The sequence below is a fragment of the Notothenia rossii genome (assembly GCF_949606895.1).
Source record: "Notothenia rossii genome assembly, chromosome: 2".
NCBI lineage: Eukaryota > Metazoa > Chordata > Actinopteri > Perciformes > Nototheniidae > Notothenia > Notothenia rossii.
The window spans coordinates 60316079-60329173 of record NC_136904.1 but is presented as its reverse complement, the minus strand read 5'-3'; the positions used below and the strand labels follow the sequence as shown (position 1 = coordinate 60329173).

The 13095-nt window shown below is 41.3% G+C and overlaps 1 long non-coding RNA gene across 1 annotated transcript; it reads right to left on the bottom strand.

Moving 5' to 3' along the window:
- Nucleotides 1-8381: 8381 nt before the first annotated feature.
- LOC307025759 lies at nucleotides 8382-12130 on the bottom strand. The gene is made up of 2 exons (XR_013804255.1): nucleotides 11662-12130; nucleotides 8382-10890 (listed from the first exon to the last, which is right to left on the bottom strand). It is a non-coding gene; the product is annotated as an uncharacterized lncRNA (long non-coding RNA).
- Between the last annotated feature and the right edge of the window lie 965 nt (nucleotides 12131-13095).

Here is a 13095-nt window from a genome sequence, read left to right as displayed (position 1 = left end):
ATTCTCCTTTTATCTGCTTTTCATGCATTTGTTAGCCATGATGTAAATATTGTAAGCAGTTTATTAAATACTTTTGAGTAAATCTTGGCTCTTTTCTGCAGATATTATTGGTAAAAACTTGTATTATGCTAATTAGTCATGGTTTTGTTTATTTCCAGGTTGTGCTCTTTGCAGCGCTACAAAATCAACAGGTTTCCTCACAGAACAACGAGTGTCTATGTCTGAGGAGTGGGTGCACTTTAAGATCCAGTCCTCAGATTCAAGCAGATCAACATCTCTGGCCTCTTTGAGAAACAAGATTAGACGACATGAGACGTCCAGAGCACACAAAAAAGCCCAGGAGCTCACGGAGAAGGGTGGACAGGATTTAGTCGGAAATTTGGTGAGAGCTGTGTCAGAGACAGTGTTTGCAGTAGGCCATATTGAGATTTTGATAAAAATGTCGATTAATTGTTCAACCCTAGAAGATAAGTGGGCTTTTTCCATCATTGTTCATTCTTATATGCTTATAATACATTGACATGTTGATAACACATAACCAGTCTCAAGACTAGTCTATGCATTAGTAAGTGTGATGGTGTTCATGAGGTGTTGCTTCGAGACAGGATGAATACAATTATTACAGTATACCCACTACAAAAAAGTAGACTACACCACTGCCTTCAACACTCATATGAAAGGGAGCTGTATACTTTTCAATAATCCAATCATCTTTAGAATATGATCACAACCAATAACAAATAATTTAAACTGGTTTATTCTTATCTTATGTTACCTAGTTAGCATTCTTTCTTTCTATTTATGCATATTTTATTAATCACTCCCTTTTTAAACAGTTTTTCTTTTTTTTTTACTGTCCTAGTACACATTGGAATGATTTCTTAATTTATCTATATTAAATAGATAAAGGTGTACTCTCTCGCTCGCTCTCTCTCTCTCCCTCCCTCCCTCCCTCCCTAGCTCTCTCTCTCTCTCTCTCCCTTTGTCTCGCTCGCTCACAGAGGCTGTGTGCTCCTCCGTGGCGATGACGGCTTGCGTTAAAAAATAATAATACACATATTTGTAAAGTGGGGGGACACAAACGGGATTTCGAAAAGAGCGGGGGACATGTCCCCCCTGTACCCAGTGGAAATTACGCCATGCGTGTGTGTGCGTCAAGTGCAATAAATATATATGCAACTTGCAACACACAGAGTAAATCTCTGCCCCTCATGTGCTGTGTAGGCTGGCACGACTAGGCTGTTCAATGGGGCTGATGTGTTATGTAGATTCTGCCAGAAGGAAAATCAGCAGGGAGGTGCCACATTGCTTTTCTTCCCCGACTGCAACTCTGGACCCGCAAATCAAGCAAGAACGTGATTGGTCGATATTCATTGTGGGGGTGGCGGGAGGAGGGGTGTTAGATAGATATAGAGTTATATTAAGTAGATAGAGTTCGCTATGCTTTAGGTTTCGTTTATGCATAGGGTAGATTCTTTTAATTACATTTCCTTTTTTGTTTTGTGTATTTTATACATGGACTTGCTTGGCGAGCTATTTTTAGAACATGCCCCGCGGGCGACTCACGTTACCCCTGCGGGCGACTAAGTGCCCGCGGGCACCGTGTTGGCTACCCCTGGTCTAACCTATACTATCAAAAAACTACTTACTTAATCTAACTCTATGGACGATAACTCTATGGACAATGACAAAATGATCTTACGCTGGAAGGCTTGGAAAACACAAGACAATCTGGCAACGAAAAAAGGGGAAGACGAGAACTATATATACTAGACCAGCGGTTTTCAAAGTGTGAGGCGCGCCTCCCCTGGGGGGCGCCAGAGAGCTTCAGGGGAGGCGCAACGTGAGACACAAAAGAACTAGAAAAAGACGAGTAAAGTGACATTTGCCCACTTGTGGCTGTCTGTGGAGACCGAGTTCCCCCACCTCGCCAAAAAGGCTGTAAAAGTGCTCATTCCCTTCACCTCCACCTACCTGTGTGAGTGCAGGTTTTCCGCATTGACTTTGATCAAAAGCAAGTACCGGTCAAGGCTGCAGCCAGAGGATGATCTGCGTTTATTCCTCTGTGCATCAAAGACGCAGACTCATTGTTCCCACTAAAGTAGGGTTGAGTGTAATAAGGAGGCAAAGTTGACGTTCAGTGTGTTACCGGGAGCATATAAGGATTTATCCACCATGTTGAAAATGTTAAAAAAAATATGTCTTGAGAACACGGCGTGCGGAAATATACGGGTCGTGCTGCAGCTAGAGGTGCCTGTCCTCTGTAAGAAGGTGTCGGCGACTGACATGCAAGGAAGAACGGCTGTCCACAGGCTGTTCCAACTTTAACAACTGTATTAACTTCCAGGGTAGTGAATTGAACATGCAATTGTAATTGGGTGTGTGGTATATTTTCATGCACGGACACGCATGTTCCACAACACACAAACTGAACAACACTAAATTTTCCGATCGCTACCAGCGTCCTTGCGATCTTGTGCACGTTACTGATGCAATATGGTTGAGACCATTCAGGCTTATTCTAGAGGGGTGCAAGGAATATTCCAAGTAGTGGGGGAGTTTTATACAATATGTTTAAAACATAAAAATAAAAAGGTTTAAAAAATGTATTGTTTAATGTTTTAAGGAGGTGACGCTAATCAGCCAATCAAATCGGTGCAGTCAGCACGATAGATTCAAACACACACAGAGACACGACAAGAGGAGAGAAACAGTCGGAGTAATTTCGAATGGCGGAAGGTAGACAGCAAAAACAGAGCATTTAATTCCATTTTCTCTTACTGGACCTCTTTGAAATGCAATTGAATACCCCTGCATTATAGCAACAACAACAATAATAATAATAATAATAACAGCAATAATAATTGGGAGGGTGGGCACGGTTGTTCTTATGTTCTCTGAGGGGAGGCTCACCTACCCACACTTTGAAAACCCCTGTACTAGACAGACAACACCAGGTGAAGACAATTTAGACAATCACAACAGCTGAAAACAGACAAGGCAGGAAATGTACTTTAGACACATGAGGGTAGACAAGACTATCAAAAATAAAACAGGAACCTATCTAAACAGAGAACATAAAACCTAAACTAGGGAAGAATCTTTAGCAGAGCCGTCTACGCACAACAGTACCCTCCCCTCTAGGGACGACACCTGACGGCCCTGGGACCTCCGGATGACACCTGTAGTAGTCCTCGATTAAGTCTTTGCCCACGATAAAACTGGACGGGGCTCAGGACCGTTCTTCAGGACCGTAGCCCTCCCAATCAACCAGAAATTGATGACCTCGGCCTCGATTTCTCACTGACAGGAGACGTTTTACAGAGTACACCGGACCGCCATCAACAACATGGGGGGGAGAGGGGGGGGGGGGGGGGGGGGTGGGGAGTTTGGAGGGTCGAACCAGGGGACTGTCCTGAACCGGCTTGATTCGGCTGACGTGGAACGTTGGATGAACCCGTAGTGACCTGGGCAGACGGAGACGGACAGATACGATGAATCTTCCATGCAAACCAAAGTTAGCCATGGAGTGCCACAGGGCTCAGTGCTTGGACCCATTTTGTTCACCCTATATATGCTTCCGTTAGGCAATATTATAAGGAATCATTCTGTAAACTTTCATTGTTATGCGGATGATACTCAACTATATTTATCAATCGAGCCTGATGAAATTAATCATCTAAATAAAATTCAAGACTGCCTCAAGGACTTAAAAACGTGGATGACCTTAAATTTTTTGATGTTAAACACGACCAAAACTGAAGTTATTGTACTTGGCCCGAAGAATCTACGAAACAAATTATCTAAAGATATATTAACTATGGATGGCATTAATTTGGCCTCCAGTGAGACTGTAAGGAATCTTGGTGTTATATTTGATCAGGATTTATCCTTTAACACCCACATAAAATCAATTTCAAGGACTGCCTACTTCCATCTACGTAACATTGCAAAAATCAGGCATATCTTGCCTCAAAACGATGCAGAGAAACTAGTCCATGCATTTGTTACTTCAAGGCTGGATTATTGTAACTCCTTATTATCAGGGTGTACCAAGAAGTCAGTCAAGTCGCTTCAGCTGATTCAAAATGCTGCAGCTCGTGTACTAACCAGAGTTAGGAAAAGGGACCACATTACTCCTGTTCTGGCTGCCTTACACTGGCTCCCTATAGAACACAGGATAGAATTTAAAATTCTTCTTCTCGCCTACAAAGCCCTTAATGGGCAGGCGCCATCTTATCTTAAAGAACTCATTATACCCTATTGTCCTACTAGGGCATTGCGTTCCAAGAATGCAGGGTTGTTGGTTGTTTCTAGAGTCTCTAAAAGTACAATGGGAGCCAGAGCCTTCTCTTATCAAGCTCCACTTTTGTGGAATCAGCTTCCAGTTTGTGTTCGGACGGCAGACACCCTATCCGTTTTTAAGAGTGCGCTTAAGACCTTCCTTTTTGATAAAGCTTATAGTTAGGGCTGATTAGATTCAGCCCCTAGTTTTGCTGATATAGGCTTAGTTTGTCGGGGGACATCTTACTTCTTCCTTCTCTCTGTCTATACCTGTGTACTCTCATGTTCCGATTAACCCAGCTTCCCCAAATTTCTTTCTTTTTGGTGTCTATATACGCCGGGATCCGGAGTCATGGATGATCCTGCGGTCCTGTGTCATGGATTGCGAGTCCTGGATCTTGAGTCGTGGCTGTGGTCCTGGATCATAAGTCCTGGATGGATATACTCGTGGATTCATCTTCCTATTATACACACATGCATTTCCAAACATTTGGACTACCTATGTTGCATATGTATTATCTTTTCAATTTACACACGGCATCTATTGCACGTCTGTCCGTCCTGGGAGAGGGATCCTTCCTCTGTTGCTCTCCCTGAGGTTTCTCCCATTTTTCCCTTTAAACTGTGGGTTTTCTCTGGAAGTTTTTCCTTGTACGATGTGAGGGTCTAAGGACAGAGGGTGTCGTATTGTCATACTGATATTCTGTACAAACTGTGAATTCCACTGAGAAAAATGTAACATTTGTGATATTGGGCTATATAAATAAACATTGATTGATTGATTGATTGATTGATACAGGATTGATTATTTTATTGACAGGAAATGGACCAACAAACCTTGGAGCGAGCTTCTTTGACAAGACTCTGAGTGGCAAATCCTTTGTGGACAACCACACCCGCTGCCCCGGTCTGTATGTAGGTGCCGCCCGCAGGGGCGCCGCCAGGGATTTTGGGCCCCATGAAAAGATATCACATTGGGCCCCACCGCCATGCAAACCAAGCACAATTGCTGTAACCACACCTCAAGAACTCAACCGACTCATTAATGCTTTAAATCAGTGGTTCCCAACCTGGGGGGCGCGCCAGGCCACATATTCTTTTTTTACATATAATTGTAACGCAATACATGATTGTCACTACAGATGTAGCGATTCATTTCAGACAGTTTGAAACGCGAGGGCCGTGATTGGTACGTGATCTGCCCTCGCTCAAGGGAAAACCTCCAGCTTGACTTGAGACCGCCCCCTTGATGGATAAATGTAATTATAATGAAGCCAGCTGCAATGGATCATTGATCCACCAGGGGGTGCAGTGGGGTTCCACACTGGAGCTCATGTGAAATAAAGTGAGATACAGTATGCTGGATGTACAGCGGAACTTTGTTAAGATCCATATGTCACGGATATCATACTACTGTGCTAAATAAGAGACATGTAATAATTTACAAAACATCACCATGTTGTTATTTAACAAAATAATTTTGTTATTCGAAAAAAACGAACGGGAGGAAATGCAGCCCGGCTCTCGATTTGTAATCCTAATTTAATCATCATCTTCACCACGATCATTTATGTTTATGTTCGCCGAATTGACATGAAATCACTGACACATATGAATATACAGTATTCAACTTCATTAAAACGTTATTAACGTGCCTAAACTCAATAATTCACCAAAAATATGTATATTTTAATGGAGCTTCGTCGGTCGATCAGGATCCCAAAGTGTAGCGGAGGGATCCTCATCTGGATGAAGGGTGTTATTTTCCCCATAAGGAACAAGTCGCTGCAAATTATCCCGCTTATTACACGGCCACATTCTCAACAAAGTAACGACATGACTCCCAATATTAATTTAAATGCTTTTATGGATTTAAAAAATGTTTTTATTGATTTAAAAAATAGTTGTATTGATTTAAAAAATAGTTGTATGTATTGATTTAAATTGACATGCATCCGCTAAGAAAAATAGTCCATTGTTACAGTTTTTTAAACAGTCTGAATGAAACGGCAGCTCTCAGCTGTGTATTTACACAACTAATGGCCCATCAACCACAGCTCTCTGCCCCCCTCCCCCCTTGATCTTTCTTCTCCAGCAGCTAAATTAACGGTAGGTTACTCTGAGTGACAAGCTTACAGTTAGACACAACACTGTCATTGCAAGTGACCCTCAGTTAGTTGACTTTTATGTTCAACTGCTAAATTCGTTACTGATAAAAAAGGGCTTCTACTGTACCTAATTACCTTAACACTAGAACCGCCAGAGGTTTTTGTATAGGCCTACCTAAACCCGTCAAATCCCGCTATTAGAATGCAATATTTAACAACATAGGGTGCTACATAACACACTTTCAGGAAAAGTCACGGACTGGGAGACTTTAATATTTTATTGAAAAAAAGTTAAATTGCACACACACAACACACATCACACAAATTGACCCGATTGGCGGTTCTAGTGTTAAATAAACTCACTAATTAATTAAACCAGTTCAATATGCATTATTCTTATTCTTATCATTCTTTATGAGCGCAGAAATAGTCTTAAAATCAGATCTGTTTTTTAAATGAAATCTGACGGCAGGCAGTTAGCTCTGATCACCTATGATAAATGCGCCACACCTAATCGCTGGCCATTCAGCCACAGACACTGTTCGAAATGGGGGGGAGCTAGGGGGAGCTTGGCTCCCCCGAAGAGGGAGGGAGCTCTCTTGATGGCTGACTTTGAGATAAATAGGGGGAGCCCAAAACAATCGTGCATATTTGTGTCACACAGATTAGAAATGTTGAGTTTCTGTAAATAACAGTTCTTGAAATAAATAATAGTTATTGTTCATTACAGTTTCTGAATATTTGTTTTATATTTGTGAATATGTCTGGGTGTTGCCATCTGTACATGGCGGCGCTGCATTCTTACTTACGTTGCTATGGTTATGGCGGTGATGCCGGCGCGGTATTTGAAATGTTCATATTGATATATTTTTAACTCTGGCTGTGTAATAAAAACATATGGCAAAACGAAAACAGCCAAGCGTCACAGCTTTTGGATTCACAAGCAAAGAAGCGAAGGAGTCTAAAAATGACAACGTGAACGGAAAACAACTTTTAGTTGGCCGGCTGTAAGCGGCGTTAGGGTCGAGTTTGACAGCTCCACACCGAGGGAGAGGCCTGCCGATGCGGAGCCTGAAGAGGCTTCAACAACGGCCACATCCGCCGGCATAGTGACACCGTCTGTATTAGTAGAAGAGTGTTTTTATAGCAATTGATCGCATCCGCGCTGCCGCGCCAGTCAACAGAGCGTGCGTGTGACATATTTAGTAGCAGGATGTGCTCTGAAAAATAGGGCTCCCCGAAAGCAAATGTGTAATTCGAAAACTGACAGAGCTCCCTCTATACAAATCAAACTGTAGACGGTGTGAAAGCACCTATTGTTTTAAATAATGGTCGGAATGTGACCTGTGAGCCTTCTGAATTACCGTGGGACAGCACATTCTAAACTAAAATGTTCAATCAATAAAGTAACATCTTATCTTATCCTAATAATATCTTCATATTAATAATAATAATAAATCATACAGTATGTGTCCGAAAGGGAGCAGGAGGAAGCAAACACAAAAATATACTGCATATTAAAGCAAACGATTGTAAAGTATGAGCATAACAAATAAAGAAGTGTAATGTAAACATTTACATTATAATTATGATTATTTAATATATAAAGACTATATATTATTGAATTACAAGATTATATATACTTTAGTTGATCTAAAATATTGATGTGTTCAAATGCTCTTCAAAACACAACTGAAAGTCCATGAAACTTGTCTTTCTGTATTTGTGAATGAAGCGCCATCTCCTGGTTAAAACCTGAAATTGAAAATCTGGCAACGCCCTCTTGGAAAATAGTGGGAGGGCTTAACATTCCTCTATACTGGTCTTTGGCAGGCCGTAGGCAGGAAGCTGTAAGCTGGAGTCCGAAATTCAGTGCTACATCTGTAAAAGCCTTGTCTCTACATTACAATAAAATATGAAAAATAATTGACTAATTAATTTGAATACAAATGCAAGTTAGTAGCTATTAAAGACATAAAAAGACAGAAATGTATAATTCTTTCTTTAATATCAATCAATCAATCAATGTTTATTTATATAGCCCAATATCACAAATGTTACATTTGTCTCAGTGGACTTCACAGTTTGTACAGAATATCAGTATGACAATACGACACCCTCTGTCCTTAGACCCTCACATCGTACAAGGAAAAACTTCCAGAGAAAACCCCACAGTTTAAAGGGAAAAATGGGAGAAACCTCAGGGAGAGCAACAGAGGAGGGATCCCTCTCCCAGGACGGACAGACGTGCAATAGATGCCGTGTGTAAATTGAAAAGATAATACATTTGCAACATAGGTAGTCCAAATGTTTTGAAATGCATATGTGTATAATAAGAAGATGAATCCACGAGGATATCCATCCAGGACTTATGATCCAGGACCGCAGCCACGACTCAAGATCCAGGACTCGCAATCCATGACACAGGACCGCAGGATCATCCATGACTCCGGATCCCGGCGTATATAGACACCAAAAAGAAAGAAATTTGGGGAAGCTGGGTTAATCGGAACATGAGAGTACACAGGTATAGACAGAGAGAAGGAAGAAGTAAGATGTCCCCCGACAAACTAAGCCTATATCAGCAAAACTAGGGGCTGAATCTAATCAGCCCTAACTATAAGCTTTATCAAAAAGGAAGGTCTTAAGCGCACTCTTAAAAACGGATAGGGTGTCTGCCGTCCGAACACAAACTGGAAGCTGATTCCACAAAAGTGGAGCTTGATAAGAAAAGGCTCTGGCTCCCATTGTTCTTTTAGAGACTCTAGGAACAACCAACAACCCTGCATTCTTGGAACGCAATGCCCTAGTAGGACAATAGGGTATAATGAGTTATTTAAGGTAAGATGGCGCCTGCCCATTAAGGGCTTTGTAGGCGAGAAGAAGAATTTTAAATTCTATCCTGTGTTCTATAGGGAGCCAGTGTAAGGCAGCCAGAACAGGAGTAATGTGGTCCCTTTTCCTAACTCTGGTTAGTACACGAGCTGCAGCATTTTGAATCAGCTGAAGCGACTTGACTGACTTCTTGGTACACCCTGATAATAAGGAGTTACAATAATCCAGCCTTGAAGTAACAAATGCATGGACTAGTTTCTCTGCATCGTTTTGAGGCAAGATATGCCTGATTTTTGCAATGTTACGTAGATGGAAGTAGGCGGTCCTTGAAATTGATTTTATGTGGGCGTTAAAGGATAAATCCTGATCAAATATAACACCAAGATTCCTTACAATAATAATAATAGATAATAAATAATAGAAATGTTTCTTCTGCACGTAAAGTGTCCAAACCGGGCTTTTCTGGATAAGCGCATTAATAAAACATAGTCATTGTCCATGCCGGTTTCAGTTGGATTATTTGTCACATGCTCCGATCAGATCGGTCTCCTCCATTTTGTAGATTATTTACGACTTTTGAATCCACATAAACACTTCGGCAAAATCCGGCTTACTTTGAGCATGTGTTTTAAACAGTTTAATGCCTTTGTGAATTGTTTCCACTTGCGCGCCGTCCTTTAATTTCTTCATACAGCGGGAATCCAAATGAATGAATCCTGATTCCAATAACCATCAAAGTCACTCCAATAGTGCTCCTTAATTACGCTTTCATCCTCCTTTAACAAAATACTTCACATTCATCCGGTTTGTGACAGTAGTTGTAGCATTTTTGAGACTTTTAAACTTTAATTACCGCTGTTGCGCCCCCCCGCAACTTCCAACAGGAGTCATTTGGGGGGGCTCTTGGGAAAAAAGGTTGGGAACCACTGCTTTAAATAACTCTACAGGCTTGCATCTATCTTGTAGTCCAATACTAACTGCACAATATTTACTGACACTGAGCGGTGAAAATATAACACTGTGCAGACTGCAAATTCTACTGCAACATTCTGCTGCAGTATAATTCACTATTTGATATAACACTAACATTCCTGACAATAGATCTCAATAGTAATCTTTTATGGTGTACATGCCTTTTTAATAACATTTTTGAATGGAATATTCATCAAAATAAATGTAACTTATATACATGACCTCTTAAATTAAAATAAAGTGAACATTAACACCAATATTATCATTTATAAAATGCTATAACAAAAAAATAACATAAGCAGCAGACTTTTTAATTAAATATACATACCAACTACAAAATAAGCGGGTATTAAAGTGTAAACGGACAACACAATGGAAATGGAAGTGAAAAGGCCTGATGGTGGTGCTAAATCAGAGCCTGTTACCTGTTCTCAGTCTTTTTTTCATCATGCATCTTCTGTGTAGTGATCCAATATCGCTACCATAGCCTTGCCATTTAACAGTTATTACGAGCCCTGGCTCAGCTTTACTCACCAAGAGCCCAGCGCCTAGCCTTCTTACAGGCAAAGTCACTGATCAAGTCCTTGAAGTCCAGCTTTCTAGCCAACTGGCTTTCAATGGACAGCATGGCAAGGCTGCAAAGCATTATGGGGGGACAGGGCTGCTGAGCCTAGAGATGGATCTGTTGGTCCTGGTACCAGGGGGAGGGACAACTGATTTAGTATGAATAGACGCTAAACATGTACCTGCATTTATTAAATGTCAGCTAAAAGAGCAGTGAAATTAAAAACCTCAGCATTTTCTGTGAAGATATTAACAGTACTTAATGCCAGCAAAACATTACAATTATTATTTACAATGGTCTAAGCTTAGCTAACAGCAGTAGCGTGGCGTGGGTAAAAAATGAGGGGAAACCAATAATACGTCCTTTCTTTTGGGTCGGGGGTGTGGTGGTCAATGTAATAACGTAACCAGATGAGTGATTACAGCACCCGGTATCATTTTACACACATTTGTATCATACAGATGCAGGACTTACACACGCCTGTTATCTGACCGACAGGTCCGCACGCACTCTCCAGCCGAAACTCTAATAAGCATTCATTCACAAACTAAATCAGGAGACCTTTAACGTTTTACGTCCGATAAGCTCCTTTTTTCCTCGCTGTACACAGCTCGACTTTGGGCATTGGCCTGTCATCAGATTGTATTTGTTGTTGCTGCTGTAGCGGAAGTTTAGTACAATTATTTTTGAATAAATACTCCAAATATCCACCCTCCATAATTGCACTTGCTTCAGTTGCTTGCTACTTTCTAACGGCGGTGAGAGTGGTGAAGTGGCGCTATCTATCTTCTATCGATTAGATTTATGATTCGAAAATTATAAAAGTAGGGTAGACATGTGGATATTATCAGGCTGAACAAAACGTGCATTTATCAAACAGGTTCGTTTTCCACTGACCTTTTTTCAAGCTATTTTCTAAAATCCTATGGAGAAATCCCATTGCTTTTTGTCGAGGGAAACCAAGCGCAGCTTTCTTCCGGGTTTTAGGACGCGTCACAGCACCACTAAGTTGATGCGATTTGATTGGATTGTGAGGCAAGGGAAGCCAGCCGCCTCTGGCTTCCCTTGGCATGGCCCTGACCAATCACAGGTTGGCAGGGGCATGACGTGAGCCTTGTCTGATTGGTCAATCTCTCAATTTTTTTTCACCAAGGGAAGCCAATTTCGGCTGGCCTCCTCTCGCAACAGAGAGTGCAATCTACTGTTTCACCATAACATCTAGAGGGGCGCTGTTTCACTCTTTGTAAAATACTCAATGAGAATGGGGGAGAGACGGGCCGGCAGAATAATTACCGAAACTAAACGAAGTGTTTTTATTTATTTATTAAAATTATAACTACAATCCGAAAAAACAGGGGAAGCCTGGCTTCCCTTGGCCTCCAGGAGAAAACGCCACTGGCTAACAGACACATTTCCACCACTCATGGACCACACCCACCTTTTTTTTTGAAAAACTGGGTGACATACTGTCGCCCTTTAGTCCCTCTCTCTTGTCTTTTTCTCCTTTCTTTTCCTTTTCAAAGCCTGACTTTGTGAGTCGTTGAGACATGGTTCACACGTAAGCACTAGCATCTAGGGATGTGCATCTCCATCACTGAGGCCGATGCGATGCGCATCTCGATACGTTGCCACGATACGATACATTAACGATACCTTTGAAACACCAGGCGATGCGATACGATACGATTCACCCCTGTTGCGATACAGTTCGATACGATTTGATTCAACATTATGCGATTCGGGGCGATACGATGCGATTCAACACGATGCAAAAATAATGATACTTCAATATGGTACGACAGAGGATTTTTGTTTTATTCCTTATATGCAGAAAATCATACATTAACAAAAAAGTGCTTTACATATTTGGTACTGCACATCCCATCATGCCATTTATGTTTTTACCTTTAAAAGCTCTCCAGAGTACAATTGTATAACACCTCACAGTTAAACAATGTAAGGATGCATTGCTCATGATTAACAATGTGCAAATAACAGCTACCATAGAGCAATGCCCATACAGCTGCCAGCCTGATGTGCTTAACACTCAGAGGCTAACTCACCAGTGAGCAGAAAGCATTGGTTTCTATCTGAACAATAAAGAAAACAAATAACCTTTCACAAACAGGTATTTCATAAATGCTTACAGTAAGGAAGACATTTAAATTATTATTGGCCGTCACAGGCTGCCATAAATGCTTACAGTAAGGAAGACATTTAAATTATTATTGGCCGTCACAGGCTGCTGTAAGCTAAACACCTCTCTCTGACAGAACACCTCACTGAGTGATTTAACTCATACGTCTCACTTTCAGGTTTCTCTTTTCAGCC